Below are 21,096 nucleotides of genomic sequence, written 5' to 3'. Positions count from 1 at the left end.
GGTTTCCTGATCGATGGATAGGTAGAGGTGGCCCAATTGCTTGGCCTCCACGCTCACCTGATCTGAACCCTCTCGATTTCTACTTGTGGGGCCATTTAAAATCATTGGTTTTTTTCGTCTCCGGTGCCTGATTTGGAATCCCTTCGGAATCGAATTGTGGCATGTTCTGAGGACATACGCAATACTCCTGGAGTTTGGGATCGTGTTCGCAGGTCAATGAGACATCGATGTGAGGTCTGTATTCAAGCAGGAGGTGGACATTTTGAACATCTTCTGTAATGACAACGACCTGCGGAAAGAAAAACGTCCTGGTGAATTTCAATGTTGTGAAGGCCATAACTCGGAAATGAAGCATTTCCGGACACATGTTGTAATGAACTATTTTGATTGTCTACATGTGGGAAATATATACCTGAAATTACGCCCCGTATTTTTGAAACACCCTGTATTAAAGAACAAAAGTACGGTATCAAAATAAACTAACACACTCTTAGCAAAATATTATGCACATAAATTCACTGGTAAAGTTTATTTACCATACTGAGACTACATTCAGTAGCCTTATTTCGATCCTTTGAATCTCCACTCTGCAGTCGATACGGGCGTTGTGTGTCGTCGGTTTCGACGGCAGTCGAACTGCAAAAGGTGTGTCATATTTCACTCGCATTATAATAAATGCATGTCGAGGAAGAACTACTTCTATTACTTCTTCTCCGTCCTAAAAAAAAAAAAAAAAAAAAAAAAAAGAAAAAGAAAAAAGACGTGTTAAACATAGAAAATATTGGATACATGGGATTCTCATTCAATGAGCGCATATGGCCAATTTCTCTGCCTTTTTCATGAGCTTCGTGCCTATATAGATAATTTTCTTCACTACTTCAGAATGTCAGGGTTACCATTCGACCATCTGTTGGAAAAAGTGACAGACGGTGCAGACAGGAAACTTTTTTCTGAATCTTCTGAAAGGTTTGAGGGAAGGAAAGCTAGGAACATATTGCAGGCCACCGGCGTCAGTCGGTTGAGGTGCTCGCCTGTCGATCCGGAGTTGCACTCGGGCGAGGGTTCGATTCCCGCTTGGACTGATAACCTGGTTGGGTTTTTCTTTTCCGACTTTTCCTCAACCGTAAGGCGAATGTCAGTAATCTATGGCGAATCCTCGGTCTCAGCTCGTCAAATAACATCTCGCTATCACCAATCCCATCGGCGCTAAATTACCTGATGGTTGATGCAGGTTGTTAAATTAGCAACTTAAAAAATACACTGCAGTTTCAAAACAAGGAGTAACTTTTCTTTATTACACAAATAAGCTTGAATGATCAGGGAAAGAAAGATGCTGCTAATTTTGTCAAGGAAATTACAATTACTACACCGAAACGTGCCACAAAATAAAAAAGAGTGTACTTGTCAGCTGTCATAAAAATCTATTCCACTAACTTCTGAGAAAACTTTGCCTCTTGTTACAAAATAAATGTTACCTCTAACTACTGTACAAAGTTTGATCATAATCTGTTAAATAGAAGAAGACTTATTTCTAAATTCACTCCTATAATGGGGTAGTTTTCTTCACACAAATATAATTATAGCTTGTATATAAAACAAATATGTTACCCTTAACTACTATACAATTTTGATGAATATCTGTTTCGTATGAGAAAAGCTACTAATTTTACCTACATTCACCCCTACAGTGGGAAAGTTTATTTTACATAAATGTAATGAGAGTTAGTATACAAAACAAATATACCACCTATCACTGCTGTGCAAAGTTTAATGAAAATATGTTAGATAGGAGAAAAGTTAATTTTCTCTAAATGCACCCCTTATAAGGAATAGTTTCCCTCAAACGTAACAAGAGTTTCTATACATAACAAATATACTACCTGTAACTACTGTAAAGTTTCATGAAAATCTGTTAAATAGGAGAAAAGTTATTAATTTTTCTCTAAATACACCCTCTTTAAGGGATAGTTCCCCTTGTACCAACGTAATCTGACTTTGTATACAAAATAAATATACCACATGAAACTATTGCACAAAGTTTTATGAAAATCTGTTAAATAGGAGAAAAGTTGTTAATTTTTCTCTAAATTCAGCCCCTAAGAGAAGTAGTTTCCTTTATATGAACATTAACGGAGTTTGTACACAAAACAAATACACAACCTATAACTACTATACAACGTTTCATGAACATCTGTTAGGTAGGAGAAAAGTTATTAATTTTTCTGTAAATACACCTCCTGTAAAGAGTAGTTCCCCTTGTACCAACGTAATCAGAGTTTGTATACAAAACAAATATACTACCTGTAACTACTGCACAAAATGTAATGAAAATCTGTTAAATAGGAGAAAAGTTATTAATTTTCTCTAAATGCAACCCCTATAGCGGGTAGTTTCGTTTATACAAACGTAATCAGAGTTTGTATGCAAAAAAAATGTACTACTTATAACTAGGCTACTCTACAAAATTACATGATAATATGTTAAATAGGAGAAACGTTATTACGTCCAGCTAGATTTACGTTTTGGACCACTGTGTGTCGCCGACCTTGGCGGCTAAAAGACGTTCCATGAAAATCTGTTAGAAAGAAGAAAATTTATTAATTTTTCTCTAAATACACCCCCTGTAAGGGGTAGTTCCTCTTGTACCAACGTAATCAGTTTATACACAAAACACATATACTACCCGAAACTATTGCACAAAGTTTTATGAAAATCTGTTAAATAGGAGAAAATTTATTAATTTTTCTCTAAATACACTCTTTGTAAGGGGTAGTTCCCCTTGTACCAACGTAATCAGAGTTTGTATACAAAACAAATATACTAACCGAAGCTATTGCACAAAGTTTTATGAAAATCTGTTACATAGGAGAAAAGTCGGTTCACTATTAGGACTATGCCTAGTAATACAAACCGCCACAGGACTATTTCTAGCAATACATTATTGTTATTAATTTTCTTTAGGTGCACCCCATAAGGGATAGTTTCCCTTATAAAAGCGTTATCAAAGTTTGTATACAAAACAAATATACTACCTGTAACTACTGCACAAAGGTTCATGAATATCTGTTAAATAGAAGAAAAGTTATTATTTTTTTTCTAAACGCACCTCCTAGTATAGCGGGTAGTTTCGTTTATATAGGTACAAACATAATCAGAGTTTGTATACAAAAAAAATTGTACTACTTGTAACTACTGTACAAAGTTACATGATAATCTGTTAAATATGAGAAAATATATTAATTATATTCAGCTAGATTTACGTTTGAACCACTACGTGTCGCCGACCTTGGCGGCTAAAAGTCGTCCGTGTATACGTAGAAAACGCTGCCGCCGGTCGCGGGGACCGACTGCAAGACAGCGGCTGCAGTCGGTCTGCCGTCGGTGTCAGCGCTCGTGTGTAAAGCAACCGGCGTTTCCCATTTAAATACATTACCGACTGCGTTCCCGCGACAAGCCGCTAATTGCAGTCGACCTTGGCGGCTAAAAGTCGCTCGTGTGTAAGGGCCCAGTGTTTGCTTGATACAGTAAACAAGGCAGTGGCGGGCGTACCGGACGTATAAGGTGGTTTACGAAGGTCTCTGTTCAAGCCTTCGATCTCCAAAAGAAGGAGATTTAGGGCCCTTACACACGAGCGACTTTTAGCCGCCAAGGTCGACTGCTTTTTGCAGTCTACCTTAGCGGCTTGTCGCGGGGATGCAGTCGGTAATGTATTTAAATGGAAAACGCCGGTTGCTTTACACGCGAGCGCTGACCCCGACGGCAGACCGACTGCAGCCTCTGTCTTGCCTACTACATGCACACATTATAGATTACTGTAGTTCTATAGTTTAGCTATATGTGCATAGTTTTTGGAAGTGACTGTCCATCTAAGTCCACTCGGATCTCTGTATGTGTACCCTTATGTCATACCCATTCCAGCTTCATTTTGCTTGCTGCAGAGATATCAGCCGACCTTGCATCGTTGAGTAACTCGCTCTGGAGTTCAGATTAACAAAATCTGTCTGCCAGAATCGCTGGTTCCTACTATAAATTTATTTTTTATTTGTAATAATGGATGAAATTAAAACAAAACCAGTGTATCATAATAGCCTTCTGATACACTTGTAGGGCTATTCCAGTGGCGTACGCAGAATTTTGTCAAGAGAGGGGTCTTTATTAAAATTGTTTACAATTTACATTATGAGTATTTTAAATTTTGTGTGTTATTATTATTATTATTATTATTATTATTATTATTATTATTATATTACCGTATATTTATTAATATTATACTACGTTCTAATAGAACATATTCATCAATATTCTTATAAAATCTTTGAAAACGTAATTTTTTTACAGCCATCCAATTTTTAACAAATTATAACTTCTGTTTAATTTTATATATAATAAAAAGCGCTTGTGTCATTATTACACTTACACAATAATTATATAAGTCAACAGTTGTTTGTATATGATAGGTAGGCGGTAGGTCTCTCTATAATAAAGATAGCATTGTTATATTTCGAACATACCGCAGCACCAAACACAGGGATTATATTGAAGGAATGGTAAGAGGACTATGCCTTATGTCGATGTAGATTTTGTTACTCTGACAGTGAAAAGTTAGAGAAGGAAAAACGATTATGGATAAAAAAATATTCAAATCTAAATCAAGGGAGGGGATTCAAACTCGTTAACTCCCCTTGCATATGCCCTTGGGTATTCTGATATAGTGCTATAAATGTCTCATATTCTACAGAGCAATGGAGTAAGGCTTAATGTTTCACCTGTAAAAGTTTGGTTGAAATCACATTAAAGTTGACTAAGATATAGCAACTTTTGTAATGACCTCTTTTTTTCTTTCCATTACAGTTATACAATTCATTGAAACTTTTAACACCTTACTGCCAATGCTAAGAAATTGTTGTATGTTCAAATAGTTTTTTTTGTGTGTGTGTGTGTGTGTGTGTGTGTGTGTGTGTGTGTGTGTGTGTGTGTGTGTGTGTGTGTGTGTGTGTGTGTGTGTGTGTGTGTGTGTGTGTGTGTGTGTGTGTGTGTGTGTGTGTGTGTGTGTGTGTGTGTGTGTGTGTGTGTGTGTGTGTGTGTGTGTGTGTGTGTGTGTGTGTGTGTGTGTGTGTGTGTGTGTGTGTGTGTGTGTGTGTGTGTGTGTGTGTGTGTGTGTGTGTGTGTGTGTGTGTGTGTGTGTGTGTGTGTGTGTGTGTGTGTGTGTGTGTGTGTGTGTGTGTGTGTGTGTGTGTGTGTGTGTGTGTGTGTGTGTGTGTGTGTGTGTGTGTGTGTGTGTGTGTGTGTGTGTGTGTGTGTGTGTGTGTGTGTGTGTGTGTGTGTGTGTGTGTGTGTGTGTGTGTGTGTGTGTGTGTGTGTGTGTGTGTGTGTGTGTGTGTGTGTGTGTGTGTGTGTGTGTGTGTGTGTGTGTGTGTGTGTGTGTGTGTGTGTGTGTGTGTGTGTGTGTGTGTGTGTGTGTGTGTGTGTGTGTGTGTGTGTGTGTGTGTGTGTGTGTGTGTGTGTGTGTGTGTGTGTGTGTGTGTGTGTGTGTGTGTGTGTGTGTGTGTGTGTGTGTGTGTGTGTGTGTGTGTGTGTGTGTGTGTGTGTGTGTGTGTGTGTGTGTGTGTGTGTGTGTGTGTGTGTGTGTGTGTGTGTGTGTGTGTGTGTGTGTGTGTGTGTGTGTGTGTGTGTGTGTGTGTGTGTGTGTGTGTGTGTGTGTGTGTGTGTGTGTGTGTGTGTGTGTGTGTGTGTGTGTGTGTGTGTGTGTGTGTGTGTGTGTGTGTGTGTGTGTGTGTGTGTGTGTGTGTGTGTGTGTGTGTGTGTGTGTGTGTGTGTGTGTGTGTGTGTGTGTGTGTGTGTGTGTGTGTGTGTGTGTGTGTGTGTGTGTGTGTGTGTGTGTGTGTGTGTGTGTGTGTGTGTGTGTGTGTGTGTGTGTGTGTGTGTGTGTGTGTGTGTGTGTGTGTGTGTGTGTGTGTGTGTGTGTGTGTGTGTGTGTGTGTGTGTGTGTGTGTGTGTGTGTGTGTGTGTGTGTGTGTGTGTGTGTGTGTGTGTGTGTGTGTGTGTGTGTGTGTGTGTGTGTGTGTGTGTGTGTGTGTGTGTGTGTGTGTGTGTGTGTGTGTGTGTGTGTGTGTCGAGAAAATTTCTAATTTGTAGCATTTTTTTTATTGCTAAATGAATTAAAATACGTTTTTAAATAATGATGAATGTATTTTCCAAAGTAGTGTTAAATTTTTGCGGTAAGAAGGATGCCTATTAAGCTAAAATTGTTAGGTAATTAAGTAATTTTTTAACTTATGCGGTATTGTACTAGTGGACTCGAACATGTCAGTTAATTCAAACTTCCCTCAATAGCTGAGGAATATTATGAAATACCTCTCAAGATGTAATTATCAGTTAGAAAATTGATCTGCTTGGTTAATTTCTTTCATAGTAAACATAATATAGTAGCTGTTCTAGCGTATCTTAATATCCCTTCTCATTCATACACTAATTACTGCTAGACTGATCAACATTCACAGCTTTTCTTTAGAAAAAATGAAGCTCATACTATTTTGAGTAAAAGGAACATTTAGAAATTATTCTATGTTTATTCATTCAAGAGCAATAACAAAAGTAAGCGAGTATCACATCAAAGTTTTTCAGGCAACAAAACTGCATTTTCTTTTAAGCTTATGATTTTTTTTTTAATTTCGCTCAATATTGCTTCTTAAAGAGCTTAAAATGTATACTTCCATAATCGCATTTTTTACATTTTCAAACTGAGCCTTATATACATTTTAAAGCCTGATTCAAATTAGCCCGACTTTTTTTTTACTGTATCATATTAGCCCTACTTGACCTTACTTTTTTGGGCAATATAAGCTCTATATCAGAAGGGTCGTTGATTTTGTAAGACTAGAGTGTGAAAAACCACAAGTAAAATTATACGATCGTCATTTCTTCATCAGACTCCACTTTGTGATATAGGCCTACACTAAACTTTCTGCACCTAAGTACAAACCTACTGTATGTTGTATTATGCTTGACAAAAGGCAGGTTACGACAATGACATTCTAATATCATACGTTTGAAAATAAAATTAGTGTGGCTTTTGATATTGGACTTCTTGAATGCTGAAGTGATGTTGAATGTGAAAAAAGTGGCTTTTAAGATGTGCATATTGTTCATTTCTACGTTGCTTTGTCCACTTCATTGAAATCCCATACCTGTACCATGACGAACAAAAAGAAAAAGTGGTCGCACTCTGTTAATTCAAACGGCCCATACCATACAGCGCTAGTGCAGAGTTCGCTATGTTTGTTCCATGTGTAGGTACGTAAATACATGTAATGTATTCACTCCATATACGTACGTTGCTGGCATTATACTTATAACCTTAAGATTATTTGAAAGAAAAACACATTCGTATTCATCACAGTGTAAAACAAATAATATTTTAAATTTGTAGAATTTAATTTAGGCCTACTTGTAGGCGTGCAATATGTACTCACCAACAGTTACTTGTCCGACACTTTGGAAAATTTATGAGATGATTTGGCGGCCTCGGAGCTTGGAGTTCTCGTCGGATTTGTTTCGTCCGGAAGAAGAATCGACATTTCATATACAGTAGTGAAACTTTAGATTCGGTATGATATCCATGGTATGATCCAAGCAGCATCCTGTTCCCAATGGCTGAATTACAATTGAGTTGTGCAAATCTAGTCTTTCAGGTAAGGCTCCCTGTAAAGCAGATTTGAATAATTTCAAGGGAAAAATTGTTCCGGGGCCGGGTATCGATCCCGGGACCTCTGGTTGAACGTACCAGCGCTCTGCCAACTGAGCTACCCGGGAACTCCACCCGACACCGTCTCAACTTTTCCCTTTATATCCACACAACTCGCGTGGGCTGACGAAACTCCAGAGACGCACATCGAGTGCACACAATCTCTCTGTGACTTGGAATTGTGGTTTTCTGTTAACGTACACAGTGACGTATATATTATGCAAATCTAGTCTTTCAGGTAAGGCTCCCTGTAAAGCAGATTTGAATAATTTCAAGGGAAAAATTTCGATACCCGGCCCCGGAACAATTTTTCCCTTGAAATTATTACAATCGAGTTAATACTATCTATGCACTCGTGAAATACAGAGTGGAAGTAAAATAATCTTGCAGCTTGCAAGGGACGATAGGGTACACGTAAATGAATAGAAAACCTATATTACGTTTTGTGATTAAATGCACGGCTAATTAGAAAATTAAGTCCCGTCCCGCAACATCGTTGCTCTACTCGTGATAGAGATGTAAGAGGTCAACGAATTCGTTGAGTCTCCGTACGTAAGCTGCATTCTGCCGAGACGTTGCCACTCGGTTGCTTCATGCAATGGCTTGAATTTAGGGTTTTTTAATTAAATTTACACGAAAACCGTTCATGCTATTCAAATACGCCAGAGGAATAAATTATTCTTTATTAGATTTCCTATCGATATAGACAAAAATCACGATCCTACTCGCAATAGTTATCCAATAAAAGACTGTTGAACATTTGGTGGGGGGGCACATTTTCTTCTGAAAAAACTAAGCATTTTCCACCAATATGATGATATAGTTTTTTGTTGCATATAACATGAGCTATTCGCTCTGGATATCTGCAAGGCTGTTTCATTTCCACTCTGTATGTCGTCCCACATTTCATTGCTCAATTTTTCTTTTATTGTCTTTTATGTTTGCATAAGCAAATGAAACACACTCTTCGAAGGAAGGATGAGTCAGGAAGGAGATATCACGATCAGAGCTGTAATCCTTTATTTCTATCAGTGCTGAATACGGTTATTTGTGTCCATGATGACGGAAGGAACGGGCACACTAGTTACATTGAATAAATTTGGAACTACACTCAGGGACAAAAAAAAACCGGACACTTTAATATTTGCTGGTATTTTGCAAAACATTATCTTCTCATACAATATTATGGTAGCCATCTGTTGTTATGGAGACGTGTATGCATTGTTGATTGTTTTTTTCTTTTATAAACAAGCCATTACAACCAAATATTCCAATTTTGCTTTCGGAGTCTCAGCTATAACAATTTTGTCTCAACCATTTTGTGCTTCATTATCGTTATCATTCGTTATTTCTTTATTTTTACATTTTCTGAGTTTAAGTGGGGTTGTAACATTTGTCTTAAAACAAGATGCGACCTGAAGATGTGGCTCGAGCTGTAGTCCTTTACGATGATGGACGCAGTGTACGTTACATTGCAAATGTTATGAATATGGCTAGAAGCACAACCCATGATGCCGTAAAACGGTATAGAGAGACCCTAGAATATACCAGAAGACCAGGTTCGGGTCGTCCAAGAGCTACAGATCCAAATGAAGACAGGTATATGGTGTTGAGAGTTCTTAGGGAGCGCAACCTGCCAGCTACTAGTGTAGCCCAGAAATTTGTTAACATGCATGGACGCCCAATTTCGGCCAAAACAGTTAGAAGGAGGTTGAAAGCAAGTGGACTGATATCAAGTAGACCTGCAGCTGGTCCCAGACTTCTCAGGATGCATCGAGTTGAACGACTGCGTTTTGAAAATGATCACAGGGATTGGAGAAATGGACAGTGGAGCTGTGTTCTGTTCACCGATGAGTCCCGTTTCAATCTGTGCTCACCTGATGGACGTGAAAGAGTTTGGAGAAGGAGTGGAGAACGATTTTCACAGTGTTGCATTTCCGAAAATGTGCCGTATGGAGATGGTGGAGTGATGGTTTGGGCAGGAGTATGTACGGATGCTCGTACAGAGTTGGTTTTTGTTGAAAATGGAAGACTAACAGCTGTTAGGTATATAAATGAATGTTTGGCTGATCATGTTGTGCCATTTGGCCAATTTGTAGGCGATAATTTTGTTTTAATGCATGATAATGCACGGCCGCATATTGCCCATGCGGTCGGAGATTATCTCCAAGAAGTGGGAACCCATGTTCTTCCATGGCCAGCAAGGAGTCCAGAAATGAACCCAATTCAACACGTGTGAGACATGCTGGGACGGCGTGTTAAGAATAGACGACCGAGACCAGAATCGTTACAAGTGTTGAGGCGAGCACTTGGCGAAGAATGGGAAGAATGGGAACTTATTCCTCAAGAAGACATTGCTAACCAAATTGAGAGCATGCCAAGACGTATGGATGCAGTTATTCAAGCCAGAGGGGGTAATACCCATTTAAGGCACCCTTTGTAATTTTTTTGTAAATTTTCTCATAAGAGATTTTTTTCAAATGTTGTCGTATAAGGTGCTAAATGGGACATTATTTTGTTTAAATAGGTATTGTTTCATTTTGAAATAATTGGCAACAAAATACAAGCAAATATAGAAGTGTCCGGGTTTTTTTGTCCGAGTGTATTTTTCACCAGGTATCCAGCCAGGTGGTATACCAAGCATTTCTCTGCGAAAGAAAACATTTCATTATGTGCCTTAAGTTCGACTGTTTTTTTTTAATTTATGTATATATAATTTCAACTGGTAATGAAAATTACGGGAAAACGGCTGAACAAATTTTAATAAATGACCCCTCATTTTGAAGCTTGGAACCCAAAGTTTTTCAGAAAAATAGCAGTTTTCAGTGTAATGTCAATTTTCCTACATCATTTTCCTATTTTCCAAAATCCATCTGTCGTCAGTTTTGATAAATAATGGCTTTTCAGAATAAAACAAAACACAAACACACTACAAAAAACAATATCACACGAAGGTCACGACCTGTAGAATTGCTGACATATTTAGAGTTCAGATGGCTCAGATTCTCTGACATCGTAATGTCAATATGTCGGTCAGAACGTTTCTGTAATATTGGTTATTAAAAACTTAAAGACTTACTAAAAAGAATTTACAGCTCAGATTCTGTGGTGTTTAATTTTCTGAGTGCAACTGTCTGTGTATTGCATATTAAAAACTACAAAACTTAAGAGTGTTTGATGACATTATTACCATTAAAAATGAAATAGGCCTATTATTATACTGAATGCCATGATGTGAGTATTGTCACTAATTATACAGATTAATGCTGATATGAAAGTGAAACCTTTTGGGGTTATATAAGTAGGCGTAGAAAATATCTGAAGTTAGATCTTCATTTCTATAATATTTACTGAGTGACGGCTATATAGTAGTCTATACATAACTTATGTAAGAAAACAATATTGTTATTAAAAATGAAATATTTTTATAGTTATTATTCAAATGCTATGGGTCTTTGTCATATATTTAATGGCGGTGTGGTGTAGATATTTAAAGCTGAAAGTTAGAATTTATAAAACAGTTATGCTACCGGTTGTTCTTTACGGTTGTGAAACTTGAACTCTCACTTTGAGAGAGGAAGAGAGATTAAGGGTGTTCGAAAATAAGATGCTTAGGAAAATATTTGGGGCTAAGAGAGATGAAGTTATAGGAAAATGGAGAAAGTTACACAACGCAGAACTACACGCATTGCATTCTTCACCTAACGTAATTAGGAACATTAAATCCAGACGTTTGAAATGGCAGCTCATGTAGCACGTATGGGTTAATCTAGAAATGGATATAGAGTGTTAGTTGGAAGACCTGAAGGGAAAAGACCTTGAGGGAGGCAGACATAGATGGGAGAATAATATTAAAGGTGCAATATGGTGGTAGAGACTGGATTAATTTTGCTCAGGATAGGGACCGATAGTAGGCTTATGTGAGGGCGGCAATGAACCTTTGGGTTCCTTAAAAGCCATTATTTTAAGTAAGTGATAGGCCTATAGATATTTATATGTGTGGTTCTCTTCAGTATTGTCTGGAGGAAGCGCAAATATTATAATGCCTAAGGAAAGATCAAAAGGTATAAAATAAGAGGCCTACAAAATGTTATAGTGTCCCGATCACATTAGAAAGATCTCTTAGCAGGATAAAATGATTCTACCCTCTACATTTCAAGATAGTTCACGAAACATGCAGCAGCTATACCAAGACGCTATGTCTATTGTTGGGAAGCATGGCAAACCTGATATTTTCTTAACTCTCACCTACAATTCGCAATGACCTGAAATAGCTATTGCTTCACGCCTACATAAAAAAACCTGATCGTCCTGGCATTGTTACTTGCGTTTTCGCATTGAAACTAAAAAACTGAAGATATATAGGTTCAAAAAAAGTATTTAGCATAAAGAAAACCATTCAGAAGGGTGTGTTTCATTATTATGGAAGCAAATAACTTCCAAAATGTCTGGTATTCTTCATTGGAAATAAATTTGAAAAATTTTAATTTGAACTTTTAATGAACTTAGTTTACAGCATTTGCTGCACAAGCCACTAGTAATTCTTTATACCTACATCCGTTGATTGAGGAATGCACACTGTTCAAGATTGTTTAAAATCATTGTATGTACTGTTTCCTTGACAATCCGGGACAAGTACTTAAATATCTGATAATGATAATGAACGGCCGGTACCAACTCCTCGAGGATCTATCTCAGGATAGATACTCGAGGAGCTGGTACCGGCGGCCGTTCATAATCCTCAGTATACCGTACATGACGCGTCAGCGTGCTCCCAACTGTAAGGAAGCATGCCGAGATGTAGGGCCTACTCTGCTATTTTGCGAAGAATTCTGCTGTAGGTTCTTTATTGCAGCTATCACGATTTGGGCTAACTTCCTTGCCGTCATCTCCGTTGAATGTTGAGTTTTCTTAAATATGCATAGTTAACTGACGAAAAAAGAATTAATCTAATAGGGTTCAAAAGTATGAAGAAAATATATCTGATATTTAAGTACTTGTCCCGGGCTGTCAAGGAAACACTACATACAATGATTTTACATACGTATTTCGTACCGAGAACGATGGAGGGGTCGAACTGGTTGGCGAGTTGGTATAGCGCTGGCCTTCTATGCAAAAGGTTGCGGGTTCGATCCCGGGCCAGGTCGATGGGATTTAAGTGTGCTTAAATACGACAGACTCATGTCAGTAGATTTACTGGCATATAAAAGAACTCCTGCGGGACAAAATTCCGGCACATCTGCCGACGCTGATATAACCTCTGCAGTTGCGAGCGTCGTTAAATAAAACATAACATTAACGATGGAGGGATGAGTGTGCTGAGCAAGGATTGAACAATTGTGGCGGTGGGTCATACGGGACAGGGCTAAGGAATAACTTCATTATTTAAAGAATCTCAATAAATAAACAAATTGTGTCCCATCTGATTTATTTGCAGCATCGTAATAATAGAAATAAACCTGTCTGTACGTGTACAAGGCATTTATTCGTAGGAATTTATATTTTATTTCGAAAAATATAGAGTACCTATTACTTAAGGAAAATTAATTAAACCTTTCTGGCAAACGAAATTAAGAAAGTACAAGAACTTACAGTTTTTTACCAATAGAATATAACAAGACCAATAATTCTTATTCGATCACAGTAAATAGATATTTAATATGGTTTGCACACTGCTTAAATCGAAATATACTAAAACAATAGGATTCAAAATAACACATTTGTTTAATTAAAACAATTCGTGAAAATTTTTTCTATTCGTTTGATTTTGGCGGGTATTATACTGATTTCTAATTTCGTGAACACTTCAAAATTAAGTATTCTATTACAAAACTTTTTTTGTCTCTTCGAACAGTATAACAAAAAATGTACACATTAAAACAGTAAATCTATATATATGTCATTTGAACTGGTAATGGAAATTACGGGGAAATGGCTGAACGCATTTTAATGAATGACCCGTCATTTTGAAGCCTGGCATCCAAGGATTTTCAGAAAAATAGTAACTTTCAGTGAAGCGTTAGTTTTCCTATATAATTTTCCTATTTTCCAAAATCCATTTTTCGTCAGTTTTGGGAACTAATTGCATTTCAGAATAAAACAAAACATACACTACAATAACAATAGGCTATTACACGAAGGCCATGACCTGCGGAATTGCTGATATATTTAGAGCTCAAATTCAATTGGTTATTAAAAACTTCAAGGCTTACTAAAAATAATAAAATTTACAGGTCTGATTCTGCGGTGTGTAATTTTCTGAGTAGGCTGTGTATTGGATATTAAAAATCTACAAAACTTGAGGTGGTTTGATGACATTATTACCATTAGAAATTAAATATTATTATATTTAATGCCATGATATGACTATTTTTCATTAATTATACATATTAATGATATGAAAGTGAAACGTTTTGGAGTTATTTAAGTAGATGTAGAGAATATCTGAAATTAGATCTTCATTTCTATAATTTACTTAGTGGCGGTTATGTAGTATATATATATATGTAGTGTGTATATATATATATATATATATAATATAACTGAAAGCTTACGTAAGATAATAATATTGTTATTAAAAATGAAATATTTTTATAGTTATTAATCAAGTGGATTTGGGTCTTTTTCATATATTTAATGGCGGTGTGGTGTAGATATTTATATGAGTCATTCTCTTTAGTAATGGCTCAAGAGAGCGCAAAAATTACAGTTCCTAAGGAAAGACCAAAAGGTATTACTTACTGATAAAATAAGAGGCCAAGAAAATTTTGTAGGCTTCCGATCATTTCAGCAAGATCCCTTAGCAGGATAAAATGATTTCACCCTCTACGTTTCAAGCTCGCCATGCAGCAGTTATACCAAGATGCTATGTCTATTGTTCGAAAGCATAGCAAACCTGACATTTTTTTAACTTTCCCCTACAATCCACAATGACCTGAAATAGCTATTGCTTTACTCCCACATGAAAAACCACTGATCGTCCTGTTACTTGCGTTTTCTTGTTGAAACTCAAAACCTGAAGGTGGATAGGTTCAAGAAAAAGTATTTGGCATAAAAAAACCATTCGGAGGGAGTATGTTTTATTATTATGGAAGCAAATAACTTTCAAAATGTCTAGTATTCTTCATTGAAAATAAATCTGAAAAATTTTTATTTGAACGTCTAATGGACTTAGTTTGCAGCATTTTCTGCACAAGTTATTAGTATATATATATATATATATATATATATATATATATATATATATATATATTTAGTAGGTTATTTTACGACGCTTTATCAATATTTTAGGTTATTTAGCGTCTGAATGAGGTGAAGGTGATAATGCCGGTGAAATGAGTTCGGGGTCCAGCACTGAAAGTTACCCAGTATTTGCTCATATTGGGTTGAGGGAAATATGGTAATACCATGTCAATAGAATGGATTCCGATCGTATACCCAAAATAGTACAGCTATAGACCCAGAGGACGACGAGATATTGGACGTCCTAGGAAAAGCTGGAGAGATCTATTTTAATAGTAAAAATATATTATGTGGAGATGGAACAGGCTTAATGGCCTAATCCATGTTGTATACTGTGATAAATTTGAACAAAAACCCATTCTATTGTTGTTGTTTAGTCAGCTGTCGAAAGACAGATCTGAACCTCAAATGATATCAGGAAGGCACCACTTATGAGGCAACTAGGCCAGAAGATAATGGGGTATGGTAGCCAGTTCCTTTCTCCTTCACCCATTCCATTATTGTCGAATAAATGTGTAACAGAAGTTAAATGTTCAGATAAAATGTACATAAAACCATCTCAGATACATTACACATCAAGAAAAAAACAATTTTGTAACTAAAATATCTGTTTTTAAACTTAATGAAATTGGTGAACAATATAATATGAAAATTTCTCTTATAAAGACAAAGGTAATGGCATTCATAGGGAAGGGACCGATTAGAACAAAAATAGTTATAAATAACTGCTACATAGAACAGGTAAGCCATTTTAATTATTTGGGAAGTGATGTTGGCTTTGATAAAGAATATGACGTCGACAATAAAATATGTAATTTTCAAATAGTATGTGGAACAATTAATAGAGCATTTAGAAACAAAATACGTAAAGAAACAAAATTAAAGTTTTATAAAGTCATGGCTGTACCTACGCTGGCATACGGAAGTGAGACTTGGACGTTAACTAAGAAGCAACAAAGCAAAATACAGACGACAGAAATTAAATTTCTAAGAAATGTGAAGGGATGTACGAAGAGAGACTAATAACGAATGAAAGCATAAGAGAAGAGTTAGAAATTTTTAATAAAAATGAAAGATTAAAAGATTTTAAACAAAATTGGAAAGAACATGTCGATAGAATGCCAGATACCAGACTTATTAAACAAATAATGCAATAGGAAGAAGATCGGTGGGCAGACCCAGGAAACGATGACTGGAGGACTTTGAAGACAGAACAGGCATTTGATTGCCTATAACATGAAGAAGAAGAAGAAGAAGAAGAAGAAGAAGAAGAAGAAGAAGAAGATAACTAAAATATGATATTTTGATATCAATTTTCGTTGTTGTCATTATGATAAAATAACTTTGTTCTTCTCTTTTGTGAGGACTGAGAGTGATGCCGCACACCACGTGTACGTTTTATACGACACAGCAGTCGGCAAGGGCACAGGGCAAGCATTGTTTACAGCTGTACTGGATTCAACAACAACGTAGTCCGATTCTATGAAACCGTCGTGAATAGTGAGTGATCTGACCAGTTCCATGCAGGCTGCAATTGATTGGGTTTTGCTTCTTCTTCTTCTTCTTCTTCTTCTTCTTCTTTTTTTCATGGTGTTTGCTTGGTCCTGTAAAATCCCGGGCTCGCCTGCATTGGAGGCCCTAATGTTACGCCGCTGACTGAAATAAAGTTTTACATCTTCGCATGGGCGGAGTTATGGGGAGGCATGAGGGCACTCCCCCCCCCCCCCAACTTGTCTGAACTCTTCTTTTCTTTCTATTAACGGTAGAAAATATTGAATTAAAAAGATCCTTTTTTTTTTTTTTGCTTTTGTTTAGGATTAAGTTTTTGTGCTTAAATTAATGAATTAATGTCTTCAGATCATGTGACTGGACTATAATAGGCCTATTTATTTTTAATTTCTGAATGTATAAGAATTTCTCTACCTCATTTGAGGAATGGAAGCAGTGTAATATTTCTTTTGTAACAGCCTGTACTTATGTGTTAGAAGTCTGCAGGTCTTCAGACCGCCACTTGGAGAAATATGAATTAATACTGTACAACAATGCAGAAAAAGAAAAGTGATCCCGGTATAATGTGTAAACTTAAAGACGAAATTAAATAAAATAATTACAGTTTACATTTCATATGATATCTTCAGGAAGGTAAACTTCATATAAAAAGGTTTCTGTTAGCACTGTTACATAGTTTTATTGATGTATGCATTTGTTATTCTCTACGAGAGAGAGAAAAAGAGGGAGATTGTTTTAAGTTATGCTCGATTATAATTTGTAGTAGACCAGTAGTGTCAAAGTTGTAAGCTCCAAAACTGGTTGTGAAGCTGGAGACTGCATTCGGAGCGTGAGCTCCGTTGTTTCTATTCTCCGCTTGGAAATGTTATGTTATGTCTTATTTAACGACGCTCGCAACTGCAGAGGTTATATCAGCGTCGCCGGATGTGCCGGAATTTTGTCCCGCAGGAGTTCTTTTACAAGCCAGTAAATCTACTGACATGAGCCTGTCGCATTTAAGCACACTTAAATGCCATCGACCTGGTCCGGGATCGAACCCGCAACCTTGGGCATAGAAGGCCAGCTCTCCGCTTGGATCTGTTCAACAGTGTATCCTGAACATCAGGATACTGTATGCGGCATTCGCTTTATTTCTGTTTTTAAATCTTTCTCGTAATGAAAGTATGAACTTACATAAGGAAGGAAAAAAGCTAAGCTTAAAAAACGAAGTCAAACAGAACTGCAGTGTTAAACAAATACATTTTCAGATGCTCATATATCAGTAACAATATAACAGTAATAATAATAATAATAATAATAATAATAATAATAATAATAATAACTTACTTACTGGCTTTTAAGGAACCCGGAGGTTCATTGCCGCCCTCACATAAGCCCGCCATCGGTCCCTATCCTGAGCAAGATTAATCCATTCTCTATCATCATATCCCACCTCCCTCAAATCCATTTTTATGTTATCTTCCCATCTACGTCTCGGCCTCCCTAGAGGTCTTTTTCCCTCCGGCCTCCCGACTAACACTCTATATGAATTTCTGGATTCGCCCATACGTGCTACATGTCCTGCCCATCTCAAACGTCTGGATTTAATGTTCCTAATTATGTCAGGTGAAGAATACAATGCGTGCAGTTCTGTGTTGTGTAACTTCCTCCATTCTCCTGTAACTTCATCCCTCTTAGCCCCAAATATTTTCCTGAGAACCTTATTCTCAAACACCCTTAACCTATGTTCCTCTCTCAACGTGAGAGTCCAAGTTTCACAACCATAAAGAACAACCGGTAGTATAATTGTTTTATAAATTCTAACTTTCAGATTTTTTGACAGCAGACTGGATGATAAAAGCTTCTCAACCGAATAATAACAGGCATTTCCCATATTTATTCTGTTTTTAATTTCCTCCCGAGTATCATTTATATTTGTTACTGTTGCTCCAAGATATTTGAACTTCTCCACCTCTTCGAAGGATAAATTTCCAATTTTTATATTGCCATTTCGCACAATATTTCCGTCACGAGACATAATCATATACTTTGTCTTTTCAGGATTTACTTCCAAACCTATTTCTTTACTTGCTTCCAGTAAAACCCTCGTGTTTTCCCTAATCATTTGTGGATTTTCTCCTAACATATTCACGTCATCCGCATAGACAAGCAGCTGATGTAACCCGTTCAATTCCAAACCCTCTCTCTTATCATGGACTTTCCTAATGGCATTCTCTAGAGCAAAGTTAAAAAGTAAAGGTGATAGTGCATCTCCTTGCTTTAGCCCACAGTGAATTGGAAATGCATCTGTCAGAAATTGACCTATACGAACTCTGCTGTACGTTTCACAATAATAATAATAATAATAATAATAATAATAATAATAATAATAATAATAATAATAGAATACAAAATACATATTTAACCAGTATTCAAAGTTTTAATAGTAAACATTTGATTAGGAACAAATAAAATAAATTAACTTCTTAAATCCTATTTTTATTATAAAACCTGAAATATTGTTCTATTAATTCTCACAAACAACTATCAATGTTCATTCACTTTCCAATAACTGTGCGCTTACTGCTTGAAACCTGACATGTTCTATTGTCCACTAATATTTTTATGTCAGCAGAGATGCTATTTTCCAAACAAATTCGAAGGCTGTTTTTCAGATTGATGTCAGAAAGTCTTTCTCTATTCTTGTTTTTCAACTGTTTCAACACGGAAAATCTCAACTCGCAACATAAGTTCTACCAAACATAGAAATAAGTTCAGAGGCGTTCTTACGTAGGCCTAACTGCTGAAATTGTGTTTTATCAAGGTCTTTATAGAACTGCACCATATCAATAGCATTTGTCTTCAGTATTTCACAATGGCGACGATGTCATTTAAGTTCAATGCGTTCAAACTGCACACAGTTTTGATATCTACTGAGAGTGGAGTTTCGAATGTAGCTAATTCAGTGTCAAGGCTGCCTAAGTTTGCTAAATTCGCGAAGAAGATCAGATAAGACTGTAATATATTATTCTCCAGTGAAAAGAGTTTATATACATTGCATTCATCTTCATCACTTTCCAATTTCATACGCTTTACCAGATCAGCACCTTGCAAATTTTTGTAATCATTTTGATGCTTTCTCTCGTAATGACGCTTCACATTGAATCTTTTCATTGACAGGAACTGTTTACAAAATTAGACACTGTACATTATTCCTCACTTTTGTGAACAAAAACAAGTTCTCCCAGCTTGGGGCAAAGAAGGAATTAGAACTTGAGCTCGATTCTCCCAGCGCTCCTGCTGTAGATGCAGCCATGCTTAAAGGCCCATTCACAATGAAAATTAAACATAACCGTAACATAAACACAGAAGTTTGCGCCCAGGCTACCAAATGGGATCATTCACAATGATTCACATAAGCATTGACATAAATATTACCGTAAGACGTTAACATGAAAGTTTGCAAACTCCAAACTTTCATGCTTATGCTTACGTGATTTGCAAACAGAACACAATCGTGGAGCGCTGAAGTATACGACAGAATATGAGGAAATGGCGTCGTTATTATGTTTCCATGGTTACCAAGTATGTTTGCGATTATGTTTATGTTCCCATCGTGAATGATGGTATGACTTCTTGATTTTACCGTAACGTTTATATTCATAAGTTAACGCTTACGTTATGTTTAATTTTCATTGTGAATGAACCTTTAAACTTTATTATGTCTGTGAAAACACCGGAGCACGCAAGGAGTCATAGTGGAGCGCTCCGCTACGTTTAGTCTCTGTCTGACAACGCTGTAGTAGACCTACAGTTCAAGTCCTATACAACTTGGTCCGTAACATCCCGATATGGATGTAACACTGTAAGAAACATGCCCTCGAAAATACCTTTAAGTAATCATATTCCGATATACTGTACCACAGTCAAGATATAACGGAGGTAGGAGGTAAATGATGTTTCCCATAACCCCGTTATATGGGAATTCTATAGTTTAGCTTCGCCTTCCCCCCCCCCCCCCCAAGGAAACTGTTCTCTCTCCGCCTATGCATCTTCGTAAGTAACATAATATTATGCAGAAGTCGGCGTGTATAAAGAAAGTTATGATTTCACTTTTTAAAATAAACAAGTACAATGGTTTGGATATATTATGTGAAAAGACTGAATGTAAATAGGTGACCAAAAAGGAGTCTAGAATGGGTTTAAAATGAGAAGAAAAAAGAGAGGAAAATGTAAAAAAAAAAAAAACAAACAATACGAAATCAAGAGTGGAGTATGTTACTGATATGATGGAAGCGAGAGTATTACATGATGATGACGGGAAAGATATGAAGACACTAGTGAAGGATGAAAATATGTGTTATGTAAAAATTGGAATGTTAAATGTTATGTTTTATTTAACGACACTCGCAACTGTAGAGGTTATATCAGCGTCGCCGGATGTGTTGGAATTTTGTCCCGCAGGAGTTCTTTTACATGCCAGTAAATCTACTGACATACTTAAATGCCATCGACCTGGCCCGGGATCGAACCTGCAACCTTGGACATAGAAGGCCAGCGCTATACCAACTCGCCAACCAGGTCGACCTAAAAATTGGATACCAGAAGATTAATTTCCATTT

The 21,096-nt window shown here is 36.8% G+C and overlaps 1 protein-coding gene across 3 annotated transcripts in view; it reads left to right on the top strand.

Annotated features, from left to right (window-relative positions):
- Nucleotides 1-21,096, top strand: part of LOC138705062 (cell growth regulator with RING finger domain protein 1-like) — a 417,737-nt gene that overhangs the window by 166,267 nt on the left and 230,374 nt on the right. The gene's annotated exons all lie outside the window — the stretch shown is intronic.

This window comes from Periplaneta americana, chromosome 8, assembly GCF_040183065.1.
Source record: "Periplaneta americana isolate PAMFEO1 chromosome 8, P.americana_PAMFEO1_priV1, whole genome shotgun sequence".
In the NCBI taxonomy this organism is placed as follows: Eukaryota; Metazoa; Arthropoda; class Insecta; order Blattodea; family Blattidae; genus Periplaneta; species Periplaneta americana.
The sequence above is the reverse complement of the archived record's forward strand: the minus strand, read 5'-3'. Positions and strand labels throughout refer to the sequence as shown.